Raw genomic sequence first — 6567 nt, 5'->3', positions numbered from 1 at the left:
TATTGCAGACCAATTAATTCATCTGCCGAGAAGTACTTGAAAAAAACACAACTAGTTGTTTGAACTAAAAAAAAGTTAGTGTCCTTCAAACTTTTAATTGCAGTTTAGTTGCCGATTTAGTTGTTTTTCTTTTCAACACAGTCTTTCATGGCTGAAAGGGGATAAGATGCACCGGTGAGAAGCGCACAGTGGACACAGGCCCCGATTCTTGAGTTTAAATCACCTTTGAATCTAACTCTAATTGAGCAGATAAAATAAATAATACTGGACTGTAGTGAAAACAAAGTTATGTTTAGGGTTATTACAAACCTGGCAATTATAATCTCAGTTAAAGGGGCACTGCGTCAATTTTACCCAAGCAGATCAATGAACTAGGCATAGCATTGAACAGCTTAGGGCTGGAGACTGGGCTTCAATGGAAAATTACTATATTTCAAACTAGGCTGTGGATTTAGATTGACGTGGGCATTTCCCAGGCATCGAGGTTCTGATGAAAAACGCTGTTGAGTTGCTTTATGAGGAAATTCAGATGTGCAGCGTGACTCATAACAGAGACATGACAGGTAAAAGGTCAGGAAATCTCACCTCCGGTTCCACCACCTTGTTGTAAACGGCCTCTGTGAGTCCCCTAACTTTAAGGACCTGCTATAATCATCACTCTGATATCACTGTAACAATAGTGCTTTGATGGACATATTTACACAGAACACCAACCAGATGAGAGAGGAGCGGATGAGTAGCGGGTGAATTCTTTCACCTGAAATCCTCCCTGACAGAAAGCTTTATCTACACCAGCTATAACTGTATGATGATTATGTTTCGATCTGTTTAAATGCAGGGTGTAATGAATTCAAAGAATGAATAAACCTTGGGGTAAAAACTGCTGAGGATCGTGCGCAAATGTTATTTCTGCTGGATGGCTCCAGTACAAGCCCAGGCTGAGGGAGAAAAATAAGGACAGATGAAAGAGGAGACAATGAGAGAAAACAAACGGAGAGAAAGCGATGAGAGAAGAGGCAGAGGAGTGAGAAACGAAGGGAGAGGAGATAAAACAGGAGAGAGCGTTGAGGGTGAGAGTGCGCATTAGGAGAGAAAGAGAGAAAAATGTTACCTTTTTGATCCTTTAACACTTTTTTACAAAATTCAACCATTTGAGGAGTGAAGAATGTGTCTTTATTTTAATCTAATAGTTTCCTCTCAAACCAATGTGCAGGAAACAGCTGAGGTATGTGTTAATATCACTTAATTAGTTGTGTAAGTGACGTGACATAGGTGAGATAAATGAAGTGACCTACATTACTTAAGTAAACGAACACACTTGGTTTACACTTGGTCTCCTGTGTGAAAGTCTGTGGACTGAACCATCAATCCACCCCAATGTCCTCCCTTCCTTATTATTCCTACTTCACGTCTTGACTTCCTCCTTGGCTCATATTAAGTACAACCACTATAATTCAGTTCTCACCTTTAAATGTAAACATGCGTGGTAATAAGGTGCTCCCAAAAAAAGGTTTTGAACCACTTCTTAATCTATTATAATGTATTTTAGCCGGAGTACCCGGAGGGAACCCACACGCACGGGGAGAACATGCAAACTGCACACTAAAAGGCCCCCTACGTCTGACCTGGGATTCAAGCCAGGAACCTTCTAGCTATGAGGCTGCAGCGCTAACCACTGCACCACCATGCAGCCCTACAGCTGTCATATTAATGAATAATAGTGTGTACTAATAAGACCACATTGTATGGTATAAAAGTAGTTTATTGGAATATGCTACGGGGTCGAGGTTGTTTGGGATGAGAGGGGGTCAAATGGGGTCGAGTTAGCTGGAGCCTTCAGGAACCCGGGGGTCGAGACTGGCACGTCTAGATGCGCTTCCTTTCTTGATTCTGTTTCCCCGAGTTGTTCCTGTGTTAAGACAGGAGAGAGGAGAGGAATGGGGTTAGGGGAGGAGGACTTTGAGAACTGAGACAAACAGGAGAGAACGGGTTAGGCAGGCATATATATCGATCAGCCATAACATTATGATCACTGACAGGTGATAACATTGATTACCTCGTTACAATGGCCCCTGTCGGATTTGTCAGAAATGGAGTGAACCCTTTGTCCTTGAGGTTGATGTGTTGGAAGCAGTGTTGTGACCAAGTCATCTTTGCTCAAGTCCCAAGTAAGTCTCAAGTCATTTGGTCCAAGTCTCAAGCAAGTCTCGAGTCATTTTCTCTTGGGCATGTCAATTCAAGTCAAGTCAAGTCAAGTCACAGGTTATGTCAAGTCATGTCAAGTCAGTTCAAGTCAAGTCAAGTCAAGTCACAGGTTATGTCAAGTCATGTCAAGTCACAGGTTATGTCAAGTCAAGTCACAGGTTATGTCATGTCAAGTCACAGGTTATGTCATGTCAAGTCAAGTCACAGGTTATGTCAAGTCAAGTCACAGGTTATGTCAAGTCAAGTCAAGTCCTTAGTTAAGTCAATTCAGGTCTCGAGTCAAGTCACTTCTTTCCACCCAAGACACAGCACTCTTACCTGTAGTATCCGGTCTTTATAAAGAGAAAAGATAAGGTATTAGTAACCCGTCTAATAATGATATTATTGGCCAATTTATATAACTTGTTAAAAAAGTATGACAATGAAATGTGTCTGTATTATCTTGGCACAGACGCAGCCATGATGATGGTCTGGTCTGAGACCGTACCGAGTAGTGACGAGTACAACTGATGAGGCTTTCTTTTGGGGGAAAAACATCAGGTAGCAGGGGTCTTTGATGTTACGTGTTGCCATAGCGAGGAGTTTGACTGACAGCTAGTCCTCCAATTATGACAATCACATACCGGGGAGCTTTTTGAGTCGTCCAATCATGATTCCCAGTTTGCGCTGCATACATACTTGATAGTTAGACAGAAACTTGACAACACTGAATTTTATCATTTTATATTTAACAGCTAACAACAGTCATCATGCCTCAAGTCAAGTCAAGTCGAGTCTCAAGTCCCCCATATGGGGCTGCATATCCGAAGATGGGTCAGAGTAGCAGGTGTTATGTTATGGCTGGTCAGTGTGTGTGTAAGCACCGGTAATTGCATTAGAGAGGCCCGTGTGTGAGAGCTAACGAGACACAGGTGATGGAATTAGTGAGGGAGGCGTGGTCCTGTTCCTGAAGCTATGTTATAATAACTTAATTTAATTTGACCACAGAAACAACAATGAAGTATAAAGTGGCTTAAAATTAAACAAGTTGTTTTTGTACTCATGTGCAGTACACCTTCTGTTATGTAACTTTATGTGACATTTAAAAAAAAACGACACCTGTAAAACAACCTAAAAGTCATCCAAATAGTCTTCATTTTCTTAATCAGAATCATGGATGTTTCTCTCCACCTTGTTTGACCCCTTCCACTCATCCCATCTGTCATCACAGCTGTGTCAGCAGAGGTGACGCTGGGGCTGTAAAAGAACATAAACACAGTGTAGGAGGAAAGAGAGAGTGAAGAGAGGGGGGGGGGGGGGGGGACTGTGACCGAGCAGGTGAAAAATAGTATGTGGGTTAAGACAACATTTTCATGGATTACTTTTACAACCATTGCATTTACAGTGTATTCCCAGTTATGTTACAAAGCACAGACTGCAATTTCTTATTGGGATTATTCCCCTAATCCTGCTCATATCTGAACCCTGCAGTCCATGTAGCCAAAGTCAGGTAATATAAGGGCTCAAAATCCAGACTTGTTCGGGTATAGCAGCAGGAAACTGTACAGTCTTACAGTCTCTCTCTACAGCGGTCCAGATGTACACTATGTACAGGATATACTGTGCAGCCTGGGCCTCTCTGAGTAGAGCAAATAAACTGCAGCAAACACTCAGCTGAGGCGTATGGGAACGGGTTTAATACTTAATGTACGTTCACTCAAAATGCGTCTGTATTCTGCTGCAGACACATCTCTTTCCTTCGCAGTATGCCTGGTATCTCATAACAAACGTCATGACAAATTGCCCACGATACCACAAATATAGCTTTCACGCCGTCACCTCGTGTGTATCACAGCTTGCAGCTGTATATGCATCTGAATGACCTGTCTTATCATGCAGCTTATCAGCACATCACAGCCACTCCATGCTGCAACACTGCTGTGGCACAGATTGGTACCAGCAGCCGAGGAAACCACTCCACAATCAGGCAGGCAATCTGATGTGTCCGAGGTTATTTTGAAGCTCTTGAGCTTCACACGAAATTAGATTCTGTTGAAAGTAACAAATTAGAGATGTGAGCATGTGATAGAGTCAAACCAGCGAGCTCCATTTCTACAACATTTTCCTCCGTGAATGGACGTAACGGTCCTGGACTTATTTCCTTTTAGTTTTGCAGGTTTCTCCGCAACCTCTAAAATGAAACTAATGTCTCGCTACTTTGACAGGCATGATTGTCGCTGTGTAGTGGCAATGGCGCATCGTACAGATGTGGATATTGTGGACTTGGTTTATCAACTTGTCTTCTAAGCTTTCTGCCATTGTTGGCCCTGCTGCTGCATTGACCCTGTTACGTCCCCTCTGCCTCTACACTGCCCCTACTGGTCATGTGCATACTGCATATTGAGTACGTGTTGCAGTCATTTTTGAGGACGTGCAAAAACCGACACTTCAAACAGACACAGGGAACGTGTGGCAGCCATCATGCTCACACGAACGGGTAGTTAAAGTATATCTCCGGCCCTTATATTATTATTGAGCTGCCTGCACAGACAACCTCGACAGGTTAGTCTTTCATACAATACAAATACTATAAGCACATATTGCATTGCAAGAACTGATATCGTAGGGAAAAATAACTAAAGGCATTGTAAACTTACAACCTTCAGTTTGAACCTTTATACCTTTATAATGTTGACTAATTCAAGGTAGAATAACATTTTTCCCTTTGCAAAACAAGCAACAACTTTGAGACACATGGAAAAAGTTAGAGACTAGATTCAGCTCTGCTATGAAATAAAGGAATGAAGCATTGGAAGGTGTGGCAGGGAGAGGAGGATGTAGAGAGAGGGGAAGGGATAGGACAAGGGCAGGAAGAGGTGCGGAGCGGAATGTGTAAGGTTGAGACAGACAGAAGGTTTTGTCTATACTGACTGCACTGTGTCTCTTCTCCTATAGATAAACACAGTACTGTGAAAAAGACAGAAGGCGAGATGATCAAAAGTAGAAGGAGGCTGATAAAGAGGCATAAGACAAGTCATGCCACTTTGCACTTCTTGGTGGTTTCCTCTGCAAGTGTGAAGCCCTTTGAATGACCTTTGTGGCAGCAGCTCGCTCTTGCACGAGCAGAGCGTCTGTTCCCGCCAGAATAATGAGTGCAGATCAGCAGGGTGCTCAACTAATATCTAATGGCAGTGAAGATAAATCGCAGTGTTCAAACGGTTCCTCAGAGCTTTATCTCTAATCAGTCTATTTGGCCTCATTGATGTTGCTCTGGGCTTCTTGTCAAACATGCCCTCGAGGAAGTCATGAGAGGAGAGAGACGATCGCAGGAGAAGGAGAGGTACAGGATTCTATTAAAAGAGACGAGAGAGACAATGTGAAAGGACAATGTGTGGTTTAACTGTTTCCTGTTCCCAGGTAAAGTGACACACAAGTGTGACTGTGTCAACAACAAAAGAACTAAACCTGCTGCTTCAAAAAGGTACTTTTGTTCAATTCAATTGGAAACCTACAGCAAAGTTTAACTAAAAAAAACACTTAAATATCAATAATAAAGATAAAGCAGGATGAGTGCTCTGTGGTTGGTTGTTTAGATGCTCCTGTACTGCTGGCTTGTTGCTTTCATTGTGGTTTTATTTGTACTGCATGTGGTGCGTGTGTGGGAGGATTTGGTTGTGAAAAAAAGGTCTGCATATAAAAAGAACAGTACACTTTGTTCAATGACGCATTGCTTTACATCGGTACATTCTGTGGTTTATAGGGCCTGTAATATGGGTTATTGTGTTGCTTGCTCACAATGTAGGTTAATATGGTTGTAATGCTACACTTTGAATTTTAATGTGATTATGTTGTGTATAATGTAGCAATAATTTGGTAATTGGCCACGCACAACTAAAAAATCTTCAACAGAAAGTTAAACCTCTTTCACATATGCACAGCTCTCCTGTAAATGTGTGCATGTGTGAATGCAAATAGCTTTATCTGTTCATCTGGACTTTAAGCCGATGTGTAAACGAAGCAGGTATTACTCTGGAACTTTTACAACGAGCGAGCGGGCCGAGTGATGATGTCGTTCAGGTTGAGCAAAGTTTTGCTGCTTTATACTCTTAAAAAATTTGCTTCAGTTGTCGATCTATTGTTGTCTATTATTGCGTTAGCATTGTAGAAACATAAAACATACACGTTGTTGTATATTAACCCATAAACAATCACCATTACAGATGACTCCTCCTCCTGCACACTCCACCCAGGCACCCCTCCTCACCTAAACTTAACAGAGTATTACGAGTTGTAAGAAAGCATCTGACATTTGAAAACCTCCGACTCCGTACGACATGTGTGGAAGACAACTCAAGAAAACATCAGGACCTAATCGTCCTGAAA

This window comes from Semicossyphus pulcher, unplaced genomic scaffold (genome assembly GCF_022749685.1).
Source record: "Semicossyphus pulcher isolate SPU_LCO1_2020_fin unplaced genomic scaffold, fSemPul1.0.p SCAF_10, whole genome shotgun sequence".
Classification (NCBI taxonomy): Eukaryota; Metazoa; Chordata; class Actinopteri; order Labriformes; family Labridae; genus Semicossyphus; species Semicossyphus pulcher.
Note: the sequence above shows the minus strand (reverse complement) of the source record.